Source organism: Lichenostomus cassidix, chromosome 7 (genome assembly GCF_008360975.1).
Source record: "Lichenostomus cassidix isolate B80296 chromosome 7, HeHo_3.0, whole genome shotgun sequence".
Classification (NCBI taxonomy): Eukaryota; Metazoa; Chordata; class Aves; order Passeriformes; family Meliphagidae; genus Lichenostomus; species Lichenostomus cassidix.
In genome coordinates this window covers 2227440-2241663 of record NC_139488.1, presented here as the reverse complement: position 1 = coordinate 2241663, position 14224 = coordinate 2227440, and the positions used below count along the sequence as shown (strand labels likewise).

The following is a 14224-nucleotide window of genomic DNA, read 5'->3' as shown; positions in this document are numbered from 1 at the left end:
CTGGGCTAAAGAAGGAAAACAGTAACACCTCAAAGCCAGCAGTAACCATCTATTAAGGGAGAAATGTGTATTTCAACATTTACCTGAGCAAGAAACAGGATAAGCTTTTAAAAATGTTTTTGCAGACAGCATAAAGCTTTGGGAGAATAAAATAGATTTTCTTTAAAAATACAGGTAGATTGTAATTGTGGGCAATGAAAGCTACTCTGAGGTCATTGTAACCTTTCAGGTAAGTAATAGGCTTTCAGAAAGATGTCTAAATAGATATTTCTCAAAATGAATTCCAACAGGGCTGAAGGCACATTCATTTTTGTAATGGTTCAAATGTGGCAAATAAGGTGAGGTGGTTTTTTCTGAGCTGGTATCAAATAGATTAATTTAAAAGAAACCAATTAATAAAACTACCATTAAACTACCGCATCAGCTAACAATTTTACCAGTAAAATCAATGGCCAAAGATGGGAAAAGTTGGACCTTCCAGAAACTAAACCTTTAACTGAAGGAAAAAAAAAAAATATATATACATGTGTAATGTGCTGTTGTGTTTGTGCTGCCTTCACCTCTCTGGCTCAGGTGCAAGAGCAGCCATGGAACAACACATGCCATGGGACTGGCTTGGTCCTGGTGACTGTACTACTGTATTTCCCATGACAGGAATTGGGATGCAGAGCAGCAAACTCATCCTCATGGTCACCCTGCCCCCTGCAGGGGTCTGGGCACTCCCAGGGCACTGTCCTGGGACACTGTCAGGGGGCAGCAGCTCCCAGGGCAGCCACAGCTCTTTGTCCATGTGGGGCTGGGAGAACACCTGATCCAGGGAAGTGAGTGTCCAAACAGGCCCTGGATGCCAAAGCACCAGGTCTGTGCTCCTTGCCCAGGAATCTCCAGTCAAAGGCAAAGGTTAACAGCAAAAGAATAACAAGCAGGACTTTTTCTCTGGGTCTTGTGAGCTTTTAGCCAACTTATCTGCCTCTTGGTTGTGCTCCGTGTGAAAATATAATGATTTTTATGGCCCATTTTAACATTTTTATGTCTTTTTTTCTTCAGAAAAAATCCCACATTTGGTGTAAGAATTAAAACAGTATTTCATGCTTAACTGCAATCACAGATGATGTATAGAAGAGAGCTGGCTGCATGTCAACTCAATATAAAGCCAGAATTGAATCTAACTTGGTCACTACAGCTGTGCGATGTTTTATGGGGTGTAGGGGTTTTTTCAGATCAGTCATAAATGAAGTGGAAACTGTGACTGGGCTCATTTTGTATCAAACAGGAGGAAAAAAACGTGGGGAAGAACCAGGATTGCTCCACATTTGGCTGAGCTGTTCCTCTGGAGGTGGAGCGTGCTGCAAACCAAACCCCGTGCCCGATGATGCTGCAGCAGCAATTGGTTCCCAAAGGGGAACAGGGCTCTCCTGAGCTGGGGGAACAACATGCTCGGGATGCACCTCCAGCTCCTGCCTGGAAAACTGCCTCACTGCAGTCCGGATCCCTATGGCATGGGGTCAGTTGATGGAAAAATGCCCTCAGGCCTTTCTGCCATCGGGGGATGAATGTGACACTTTGAGGGCACCAGCGTGGTCTCACTTGTGTTTTCCACTTGGTGACAGACTTTTCTAATGACAGTTTGGAATGTGGGGTTGTGTTAGAAATGGGATTTCAAAGCAAAGATAAAACTCTGTGAAAGGAAAGAGCAGCTGCAGAAACCATTTCTTTCTGCTTGTGTATGAGTTGTTGGGTTTTCTGCTGCTGATTTTGAGCAGAACCCATCTCCTGCTGTCTTCACCACCATTCCCATCTCCCTGGGCTCTGTGGTCTCCACCACCATTCCCAGCCCCCTGGCCTCCATGATCATGGACACAGAAATGATGGCCATGGGCAGGTAAGACCCAAGTGAAAGGGGAATTTAATGTTAAAAGTCTAAGTCAGTCAGCAAAGTCCCCTTCCAGTCAAAGGATGGATCTCCTGGAAGGTGTCTAACAGCATCAGACTTTGGATTTGCCTGTTTTCATCCCTATAAATTTAGGTAGGGCTGCAAGGCAAAGCTCCCATTTCTATGCAAATCCATACAAATGATTGATTACTTCTATAAAGGGAATAACCACAATGGCAGAAACATTACTTGTTAGTTTATTTGGGGAATTTAATTACCTGCGTGTGGCACAGAAAAGGAAAATCAGGAAAACATCTTCCCTGACCCCACCCCAACCATTAACCGTGGTGTTAGAGAGACAGGACACGACACTGCTGTGCCAAAAGCTGCATCTCCTGAGGAAACAGGAGGTTTCCTGAGGAGGAGGGGATAGCAGGGGCAGGGCAGGATGGGTGGATGGATCTCGAGGACACACGTGGGGAGAGCAAAGCACTGCAAGGGCAAGCACACCTTGGTCAGATGGACAGAAGAGACAAGCAGAGGTTGGTGCTTCTGGAACAAAAAGGCTCCTAAACACTTCTGCTGGGACCTGCTCTGATTTCTCCAGCAGCTGCAGAAGTGGCTGTAATCTCTGTTTTGTCCCCAGGTTTTGCTCTTCCCATTCCACTACCTGAATTTAAAGATATCCATGGCATTTCCAGGATGCTTTCAGATGGTGCTGTGCAAATAGTCTGGCTGTGATAGAAATAAAATGAGCTGTGCTGGTTTTGCATGGGAACAGTTGCATTTAAGAAAATCATCCAATGGAAAATGGATGGTCCTTTCCTTTGCTAATAGTTCTGGCTGTCACCACAAAAAGCATAACCACAGTGCACATGGGCCTTTATACTCTGGCAGGTGTGATATTGTGCTGATGTGCTGGGACAGGACTGTTATTCTGTAAGGTAACAGCTGGGAATGATGGAAGGCTGGGGAAAAATTATGGTGGATATACATGGCTCTGCATCCCTCCCACCCAAACTTCCCAAATGCTTTGTTACCCCTCACTCTGCAGTCTGTTTTTATCACTTAAATCCTGGATGAAACTATTGCTCACCCTCTGCTCTCAGTGGCACCACAGGATCTGGATGGCTCACAGCTTGTTATCCTCACACATCCTGCTGGGACAGGGAAGTACACCAGGGAAACTGAGGCACAGACACAGTGGGGACTTGTGAGGGGATGGAGGTTATCCAAACTAAACCCAGCACACAACTGCATTTAACTTGCAGGAGCAGGAGGGTTTGAGGCTGCAAACTGAAGCCTCAAGTGTGATGGGAATTGGTTCAAACCTTCCTTATTGGCAGAGGGAAGAAACCGCAGGACAGAGCAGCAAAGTGATGGACAGTGGCTTCCAAATGGAATTCCCCATTTCTGAGTATTTCCACACTCTTCAGCTAGTATTCCCTGCCTTGTTTTTGCTGTGTTCATTTTGTCCTTTAGAAAGTTTTTTTAAAGCCAGAAGGGGGATTTAGACATTAGAACAGCTTCTGACCTGCTACGAGTTAATGATTTTATAAAACCCCTAAAAAATGCTTTACTTTAAAAGATTGATGTTTCCTATTGTATTTTTTCAATGCCAATTAATTACTTAATTCATTAGCAATGTAACACAAGAACAGTCTTTGAAAATCTGCTGCTTTGTGTAGATGCCTTTAATTATGGATAATTAAATACTGTGGAAGGACCTGATTATACCTCTGAGCATTTTCTAATCTGGAAAATGAAACACACTCCTGTACTCCTGAACACATATATCAAAAGCTGAGCTTCACAGTCACAGGAAGTAAAAAAAGATGGGAAAACAAACACCCCAAAAGCCAGAACCAAATCTTGTGAATAAAATGGGTGGGAATTCCTGGGGAGGCTCAAAGGCTTTGAGGCTTTTTTTTTCACCCTGATATGGGGCTGGACCCAGTCCCTGCCTTGTTGGGGATGTAGGAGGAGCCCAAGTGTGCTGGACAGGGAGCTGCTGCAGCCAGAGAGCAAACAGAGAGGCCCAGTTAACACAACTCCCTGTTAGCACTTGCTAAAGCTGGAACAGATTCCCAGATGGTACCTTGTATGTATGGCAGCAACAGCCAAAACTGCTAAAAAGAGCAAAGCACTCTCCAAACGTAGTCATGGCTGACCCTGGAAGAAGAAAACCTGCCAATGGCAGAAGTTACTCTGTTGGTTTCATTCTCTCTCAGAGTTTTAGCCCCAGAAGTGAGCCAGGGAAATGCTTAAACACAGCACTGCCCCAGTGCCTCCAGGTCAGATCCCCTCCCCGACTCTTACTTTGCATCCTTCCTCCCTGGGTCATGAAGGGATTGCCAAACCCAGGGAATAAACTCTGTTGTCTTTATATATTTCTCAGCTGGAAAATGTTGGGAGAAAAAATAGGACAGGTGTTGTGAAAAGTTAGGGGCAGGATGACATGAGGCAAACAAATAAATGTCTGGCACAGATTGAACTGGAGACACCAAAGAGAAGGACAATGTCACCCCTGATATGTGGGCTGCCTCCCTGCCTTAAGTCAAAGCAGCAACATGGCAGGTTGCTGCTGCATCCCTGCAAAAAACACTGCATGCAACAGAGGAGCAAGGAAACTCTGGGATGTTTCTTGCTGGGGGCTTGTAATGCCTTCCATGGAGGCCACAACCCCTTCATCAGCACTCCTCCAGCCTTTGGGTCCACAGATAAAGTCAGGCTAAATCTGGAACGAAAAGTAGCCACCTTTATATCACGGGTCGATGCAACCACTTGGGCAGTGGTGTCTCTCAAGTCTGGGTGAAACTGTCCAAGAAGGAGCTTATACAGGCATAGGAACTGTCTCTGATTCATTTTTGCATGTAAAACTTTCACTGTGGAGCTGTTAGGATGAATGAAAGAGGGGGCAGATCCTCAGCTGCACGCAAAGCATGGATGTTTCCCTTGGAGCAAGGCAGCCAGGCCAGCTTACAACAGCCTCAGGAACTGGATCACAGCATATTGACTCTCTGGGGGGGCATGATGCAGCCAAGAAAAAAAGTGGTTTCTGCGCAAAACATGGCAAGTATATAGAGTTGTTGCTATTGTGGGCAGGTTTTCATTTGTTATCACAGTTTTCCAAGTCCTTAATAATTACAGTTTGATGTTGCCTTTAATACATTTCTTTTTTGTCTAGCACAGCTTGAAAAGTAACCCGAAATCCCCTCTTGCCGCTTTCCTTGTAGCACAGCGAGGGTCCGGGAGCCTTACGGGCTGCAGCTGAAGAAAAGCAAGCTAAATGCATTCCTCAGCAGCTGGCAGCCGCTGGCCGGTCCGTGCTGCGGGCAGCTCCGTAGCGCAGAAGGGAAGCGCACCGAGCGCTGCCCCCGCTGCCGGCGACATCAGGGATGACGCAGCCGGGCTGCTGCGGACCAGCGCCGCAATAATCCTCATGCAGAGGAGCCCCTCGGACGTCAGCGGAGCCTGCATGAGTCAGAGAGCACCGAGCGAGCCTGTGCTGGAAGGAAACCGAGCGGTGGCTCAGCCTCAGCAAACCAGAGCCTTTGGCAAGCCGGGCTGGCGCGGCACGGACGCACTGAGCCCGAGCGACTGACGGGCATCACTCACTGCCGGGTGTTGCAGCCCTTTCTGTACGCAGTGAGCTTCCAGGGATCCAGGGGCAGCCACAGCTTCTCGGGGCACTCTGTGCCAGGGCCTCCCCACCCTCACAGGGAAGAATTTCTTCTGAATGTCTAACCCTGCTCTCTGGCAGTGGGAAGCCATTCCCCCTTGTCCGGTCACTCCAGTCCCTTTCCATTTTTCTTGTCAGCTCCCTTCAATCCCGGACCTGGTAACTTACCCAGGTGAGAGGGAGAGCCGAGCAGGAAGGACATTTCCCATCACAGTCAGAGCTATTTCTGCTATTCCTCTCCCACTGACATGGAGAGGGAAAGTCAAAGACGCAAACACTTTTTGCTTTTAGTAAAAATCAGAGCAGGCTGTCTGAAATAATTAATAGTTTGGTTTCTGTCTTCCCCACTGAAATATTCCAAAGTATAAAATAAAGATCTACATCTACAACCATGTCCCCCCCTTTATCTTCCCAGATTTGAGTGAGTTTGTTCTGAAAGCATTAAATGGGCCATCTGATCACTTCCAGTTTTTCCCCAACCCTTTTTAATGTACGAACAGCAAGTTTGCTATAATTGGCCTTTTTCCCAGGGAGGTTTCAGTGAGTCAGCATTTTCTGACTAGTATATTCCCATCTTCAAATACTTTCAGGCATCTGCAGGGACTAAAGTCTGAACTTTGACAGGTTGGGGAGAACTTTGTGTGCTCATCTTCACACAGACCCACATCTCTCAGATCCCTGGGCAGGACATCAGCACTTCTCTTTTTTGGTACATCAGCTCCTGCTCCATTTATTCTAACAAACTGCTTCCCTACCAGCACTACTTGGCACAAAACATTTGTAACTGGGACAAATCGTGGGTTAGTTGATGTAAAATGAGTTACACCAGTTTGCACCAATCGTGGTACCAGTCTGCATCTGCTCCTTTTGCTCCAAACTCCTCACTGAACTCCTGAATTCACTGCTGTCCACACACGATGTCCTTGCACCCTCACCTACTTGTACTGCCCCACACTGTGGGTCCCTCCAGCAAGCAGCTCCACCAAAACTGCACTTATTTTTGTTCTGCCCAGGTGAGGCACTTCACCAGCAAGTCAGGGGTAGAGATGAAGAAAAACACACCTTCAGCCTACTTCTAGGTGTCTTCAGCCAAAGTGATGGGTGAGTTGGCAAGTGCCAGGCTGGGGTAGTGTATGGACACACAGTAACACCCAGACTGAGATTACTGCCCTGCTGTCCTTCACAGAGCTACCCTGTGGGAGGGACAGAAGGCTGCCCTGAAATGCAGGACCTTACCAAAGGAGAGCGGATGGAGATGTAGTGAAGGTGGAGGGAAGGAAAGGAAGCAGAAGGAGAGAACTTCTATGCACCTTTCCTAATTCTAAGTGTGCTCAGACTTGCTTAGCTCTAATCTTTAATTCATATTTTCATTACAGTCTCTTTGCTCTGTAAAGTCTGCATTTCATGTAAAAGGAGCAGCTCAAACATAAATTATTTGACATAAGTCAACCCCTTGTTAAAGTCCTCTACTCTACATATGTGTAGGCTCCAATAAAGAAGCATTAAACATTCATTAAATTAGAAATACATGAAGGCAGTGTCTGCCACTCTTCCCATACAGATATGCTTCATAATCCCAGCCTTCCAGAGCAGCCAAAGCAAACCCTCTCTAATCCTTTCAGAAACCCTGACCATGCAAAACACCCCAGCCTCCTGCAAAGTGCCTCTGAGCCACCCACAGGTAGCAGCAGGTCAGATCCTCAGCTGGAATAAATCAGAGTGAAACAACACTGTGTGTTACACCAAGTGACACAGACACAGGATTTGGCTTTAGGCTTCTCTTGCAGCAAAATGGGTTACAGCAATGTCATTGGATCATAATGTCACTTTTGGTATTTGAAAGTCACACCAAGAATCAGGTGTGGAACAGCAACACAGTGCCTGCCTTAATTTTGTACTGCCCAGGCTCCTTGTGTTCTGCAAAGGAACCTGGCTTTTCAACCTGAACCTAGGAACTTTTCCCCTCCAAAAAACCCCTAACCCACCCCTTCTCTACAAGATACCATCATCATGATAGTGAATCTTGAACTACCACTCTCATAGGCTGGTGCACACAAACTTCAGCAACATTTTCCCAAGTGGAAACAATCACTATGAGCAAAAGCTTCTTCATAAATATTTCTGAGTTTGAAGAGCGATGCAGACCAGGCAACACGTTTCCCACATCTCTGAGAGCCATGTCTGCTGAGAGAGAGCTGTGGAGCTGGTTCCATCCCACAAAAGGCTTCTCATGGTGCTCCCTGACCCTTCTCTTCAAGGTGCCTGTTACACTCATTTGAACTCTGCCATGGTGAAGCAGGGAAGCATAGTTAGGATCTGGGGTACAAATCCAGGGCAGCAGCTTTCAGCTCCTGCCTGGCTTCAGCTGTCAGGCAGAACCTTTTCCTGCTGTGTTTAGTTGGTGAATTATCCCTTTCTGGCTTGCTGGGCAGAGCCCACAGAGGCCGGGGAAGCAGCAGGTGACCTGTGCAGGTGAACATGCTGGCCTCAGGGGCTGCTGTCCCGCTGGCTCCAGGCTGCAGCTCCCTGGGAATGGAGCTCTTCCAGCAGCATCCCTATCACTGCACAGCCCAGCACCCCGGCTTTGTGTGAGCACTGGGCTGTGTGATGGAGTTAATCACATTAAGCACTGCTCAGTTCAGGGCTTTTTTGTTCTCTGAACGCTTTTCCTCTCCCTTGCTGCTCTCAGTCTCACTTTCTTTGAAACGTCAGGAGGTGGCAGATTCAACTCAGCCCTCCCTGATGCTGTCCAGCACCGGGATGGCTAATCTTGGAAGTTTTAACCTCTACACATTTTCCAAAGCTTTTCACTGTTATAGATGCCTCTTCCAAACAGCTGTGACCATGGGGAGCAGATCAGTCTTGAGTCAGCAGGGCATTTGAGCATCTGGATAATCCAAGTGCTGGAGATTTCCAAAGCAATGGAGAGTCTAGGTCTTGACAGATGCTTGTGTGTCTAATTCTCACCAGAAGTTCAGCATCTCCATGCCTTTAACCCCTTGGCCTGCAGTGATGAGATGAACAAACTCCACTGAAAATCACTTTCAGGGAAATGACTCCTTTTCTCAATGAACAGTAAAGCAAGTACTGGAGTGTTCTCTCAGGCTGATGTCTGCCTGGCCCAAATACACCTCCTCGTTTTCAGTCTTGCTCTTCTACCAGCTTTTAAATCAACCCTTTTTCTCCTCTGTTGCTGATCAAATCACTGTTTTAACTGAGCTAACAGTTCACAAATCTGCTGGTCATCACAAAGAACATCATCCAGTCCTTCCCGTGGCCCCTCAGGGTGACACCTGAAGGGGTGGTGGCTGTGGGGGTGACCAAGTGCCCCAAAAGCTGGCTGCCATCAGTAATTCACAACCATGCAGGGTGACGTGGCTGTGCTATGCTACTGCCTTCAGCTGCCAGGACCTGGGGAGAGGATGGTGGAGTCCAGCAAAGTCCAGCGAGGGGAACACTTCTTCTCCTTGGCTGGGCACATTCCCTTGCATCTGCACAACCAACCAGCACACTGCATAGACTGTGACTGAAGGGGGTTTAAGTGCAACCTTAAAATCTGGCCATTTCAGGAATTTCTGAAATAAATTAGAAGAGGAATTTTATTTAGTTGGCTTTTTTTTCTCTAAAGGGATCTCCCCATGGCTCCAAATCACTGTTTTCCACAAAGTAAATGAAGTCTTCTCTCATCCTCTTGCCACATTTTCTGTGCCATCTTTATCCTCCAACAGTTGTATATAATCCAATGGCAGACAAAACATCCTGTCCCCAAACACCTCCTTTTTTTTTTTCTCAAACTTATAGTAATTTTTCTCCATGCTTCCTTGATTTTTTGTCACTGATCAAGTTGGAAGCAGAAGCTTTCCAAAACAATGACCTGGAGCTTCAGCGATCCACATCTTGCAGATAAATAACAAGCTACATTTATGCAATAAAGCACAGGCACTGGATTATTCCATATTAAAACCTTGGCACTTTTCAAGACAGTGATAATTTGGAACAACAGAGACCATGTGGTAAAGGGGTTTTGTCAGTACTGGTTACCAACATGCACTGTTAATCCATTACCTTCACCCAAGATAATTGACATTGAGATGGAGCCTGTTGTCCTGCAAAATCCCGAAGGTTTTTGCAAGTTGAACACCTCCTAAGACAATACCTGGGCAGTGGTTTGGTTTTCCCCCTGACTGCATTGCCTGTGCCTCTTTCTGTGGCATCCAGATGTTCCTGTGAGACCTCCCAGCCTTGCTCAATTTGGGAATGGAAATGAAGTTCATGAACTGGCTGGGCAGGATGGGAATAGCCTGGTCCAAGTGCCCCACTGCCCACAGCACAGCTTTTCCAAAGGGACACCCCCGGGGAATCCCAAAAATCTCCCACTTAGAAAGAAGGCATTTCTTCTTAGCATTTGCTAAGAAAAGGCAGCCACAAAGGTCTGCCACCAGGTGTTATTCTACACAGAGACATGCAAAACTCACTCAGGGACACGTGTAACATGGATTTGTTTGCCAAAGGAAAAGCTTCAGCAGGCTGGGAAAATCCTTGGGGGTTTCCTGAGCAAGACACACTGTGTTACAGCAGGAGCAGGCTGGGGTGCAGAATGCTTATTTCAAATTAACTCCAACAGAGAAATAATGAGCAGCAAGTTTATATTTCAGTAAATTAAGAGAGAAGCTGGGGTGAAATGTGGTTTTATATGCACGGGAATAAATTATTATTTACTCACTTTTGTGCTCATGCCCTCAAATATGAAAACATTTGTAGGGATTTATTAATATTTATAGCACATTATAATAAATACCCACAAGAGCTTTGCCTGAAGACATGCTCTTTTACCAATGTAAAATCTGTTGAAGGTCAAAGGGATCTTTTACTTGTGTGTGGATGGCAGGATCAGCCTCTACTTGGAAATCTGTATCAACTGTGATAATTTAAAACTTTAATTAAAGACTCAGTGACAGATTATCTACGAAATGTCTTCTTGCTGCCCAGTATTCCATCACGAATGTCTCCAGAAGCCCAGGCTGAGTAAGCACACTTGCCAGGAAATATTTCACTTTGGACATGTTAGCTTTTATCTGGCTCGCTGGGTAACAAATTCTTTTGTTGAGGATTGGTGACAACAAAAATTAAAGGCAAAACCAGACCCCAAAACAAAAATATATAATATTTGTTCTGTTCATCCCTCAGGAAAATGAAACACAGGGAATTTCTCCCTTTGTGCACTGCAGTAGGTGAGAGTTGCTTGGAGCTGGCAAAGCAGAGGAACCCATTTAATCTGGAGCACAGACTAAACGAGATTAAGCGATGTGAAGGACGATACCCTGGGGATGCCCCCATCCCAGCATCCTGCACCATTCCCAGAGCACATCCAAAGGGCTGAAGGAAATGGGAAGAGCAACCTCCAAGTGATGCATACACAGGGAGTTAAAAACACACACATTACACCTGCAGAGGTGGATGGGTTTCTGGGCAGGGACAAACAGAGCTCTGGGAATGAAGAGTGCAGCTCAGGAGAGAAGAGCTCAGTAACACCACACAGGCACCTCTACAGCCCTGCTGCAGGAGCATGCAGACCTCGCTGGGAATTTTTGCTGGGAAAGGCTCTGGTGCAGAAGCTGGGGCAGGAGGGACAGCAGTGGTGGCAGCTCCAAGCTGGACTCTCGCAGTGACAGGCAGCTTTGAGATCCCGCGGAGGAGAGAGTTAACAACAGTGACACACTTTTGTCTGGAGAAGTCACAGTGACTGGAAATAACAACTTGGGGCCATAATTCTGCGGTCTGTCACTACCAGGAAACGTGAAATCCAGTGACCTTTCATCTCTGTGACAGAAATGCTGTGCAGCACCTGGAGCCATCGCCCTTAAAATCCACTCTGACAAACTGGATGATAGGACACGATGGAGAAAATGTCCTCTCCCTCCCTCAGCCCCAGATTTCAGCCTCCCAGTGAACTCCACATGCTCCGTGTGCAATGTGGCATCCCTTGCCAGGAACAGCCAGCCTTGCATGATCTGAGGTGTTTAGTGAAGCACGAGACAACAATTCCATTTCTTTGGCCAAGAAGGAACAAATGTCCAAAGCCATTTGCTCTTAAATGATGGGAGGGAAATTGGTATTCTTTTTCTATGAATCTTCAGGTCAGGAATGTTAGAATCAACACACTTTTGCATTATCACAGAATTCCAGACTGGTTTGGGCAGGAAAGGGACCTTAAAGCTCATCTCATCCCACCCCCTGCCCTGGGCAGGGACACCTTCCACTGTCCCAGGCTGCTCCAAGCCCTGTCCAACATGGCCTTGGACGCTTCCAGGGATCCAGGGACAGCCACAGCTTCTCTGAGCAGCCTGTTCCAGTGCCCACTGAATCACAGCACTTCTGCCCTTGGCAAGATGTAATTAATAAAGTTATAAAAATCTACCTGACTGTATCAAAACGAAATTATTCTCTCATGAACAGCAGCAACAGCTAAACAAGCAGGCAAGCCATGCTTCTTAGCGGAGCACAGCAAATGATGCAGGGCTGTGTTTTAACCTAAAATGAGGATTTTCCTTACCAAAATTTTAGGGGTAGCTTTTGACTTGAGGATTTGCACCACAGATATTAATTCCACACACCTCCCCCCCAATAAAAAACTGTGTTCCTTGAGCTCTTCTGTTTGTCAGTCTGAAATTATGACCACAGGGACTAAAATCTTTTCATCACACCAGAACATGGCACTGTGTCTTCACCACTTTGGCAGAAAGCAAAAGCTACTGAATGGAAGAAAAAAACAAATAAATTAAAAATGGGGGGTTTCAGTCATTTAAGTGGGTCTGTCAGTGTGTGTTATCTTCATATTTGTGAAACTGAGCTTTAATTGACTGGCTGAAGTGGAGAGCTGAAAGACAAAATTTTGGTCTCAAGATGAAACAGCTAAAAACACTGTGCTCCTCGTTCATTAGGATGTGTCAGAGGGATTCAGATGGGAAGAGACACAGGAATGGCTGCTACTGTAAGAGAAAGGTGAAGGGTGTGTGCCACACTCAGCCATGCCCAAGAGCAGTAACAACTCTGGTCATCAGATTCCCTAAGACACAGCAGACTGCCTTGGTGCTTTCTAATTTCTATCGCTGTGTGAATTATTGCATTACATTTGTGAAGGATACAGCCAAAACGACAAGCTTTGGCCAACTGTAAGCCAGGCAGCCCCAGGTGTGGCAGGAGGAGCAGAAAGCCCTACCAGCTGAGAGGTCTCCATGCCTACAGCCAGGCTGGGACACCAGGAGGGGTTCAGTTCTCCCCACAGCACTCCCCATGCACAACTGGTCCTCAATCCCAAGGAACAGCCACAACCTCCACTGGCTGAGCTGTGCTGCAAGCCCCAGAGACCAGGATCCCCAAGGCATGCAGGCTGCTCTGATGGGATGGTGAGAAATACATCCCTGCCTAAAATAATTTTCAGCTGTAGAGCTTTATACGTGTATCCCCAACAGATGAGTGAAGAGAGGAGTGGACAGGTTTGGTAAAACCATGGATGAAGCTTCTCTGTGAGGGTTCCAATCACTTCACTGTGTCCCACAGTCCCTTCAGCACACAGCTGATCTTCCTTCTGTCCTCCCGTCCTTGTCCCCACCAGCAGGAGCTGCTCTTTCCCTTTCTCCTGGTGTTTTGGGCAGAAAGATGCTGCTCACCCCTGGTCACCAGGGATGTCAGGGACTGCCACACAGAAAGCCACCAACCCCCAAAGGAGGAGTGTGGTTCCTGGGAGAAATGCTCATGGTGCTGAAGGGTTGATAGGAAATCCATTGGCTCCTGGACTGTGTGACGGCCCCTCTGAGCATGAGGGATGCTCACAGGTTGGGCTCATGTGACACAAACCAGATGGGAAGTGCTGCCACTGGAAATGAGGGGATTGGGGATGGTGCCCTACACGTGATGGGAACACAGAGGCCAAACTCACTCCAGAGCTGTTTGCTGGGTGTGAATGAGACTGAGCTCAGTGACAGGCATGGTGACAGGCATGGTGACAGCCCGTGGCACCCCTGAGTCACCAACCCAGGCACCAATCTTGGTGAGTGTGATGGGAAACCTCACACCCAAACACAGTGGGCTGTACAGAGCTGGGTTACAAACCTCTTCTCTGAACTTCATCAATAAAAACAAACCAGTGAGATCTCCTATGGACATTTTCTGCTTTCTGAGAGAAACAAGAAACTCAGGGAAAATCTGACAAAATATTTTTGAACAAAAATACAGATACAAACCTCAAGATTTCAAGCAGTATTTTTAGCATAATTTTCCAGACCTTTTTTAATTTTTCCAGGTCTTTCAGTAAAAATATTTTGCATATCCAACTCTTCGCCTTTTCTCTGTCTTAAGGAGCAGAAAATGTGTTGAAAATGTTATTTCTTTGTAAACATTTTCATTTAGGTACAAAAGCTACCATTACTCTTATCCAGCAGCAGTGATGTATGTAAGAGCAAATATATATGGATAGTGAATTCTAAACACGAGAAGATGAATCCAAGTAACCATTTCTTACATGTTTAGAAAGCTGTGAAGAGGTTTATGTGCAGCTACCTTACCTTTTAATCTGTCTTCACATCTACATCAGGAGAAAAGCACTTTTTCAGAGCTGTTTGTGAGTACAGGCTGTGGTACAAGACCAGGGAGACCTTTTTGGAAACAGA

At 46.5% G+C, this 14224-nt stretch overlaps 1 protein-coding gene across 2 annotated transcripts in view; it reads right to left on the bottom strand.

Annotated features, from left to right (window-relative positions):
* The window catches only part of VWC2L (von Willebrand factor C domain containing 2 like), a 44332-nt gene that overhangs the window by 10062 nt on the left and 20046 nt on the right, over nt 1-14224 (bottom strand). The window contains exon 4 of one of the 2 annotated variants that reach the window (XR_014853339.1): nt 7701-9130. The exons of the other annotated variant lie outside the window; for it this stretch is intronic. The gene's annotated coding sequence lies outside the window, so the exon portion shown is untranslated. The remainder of the gene's footprint in view (nt 1-7700; nt 9131-14224) is intronic. 2 annotated transcript variants of the gene reach the window in all.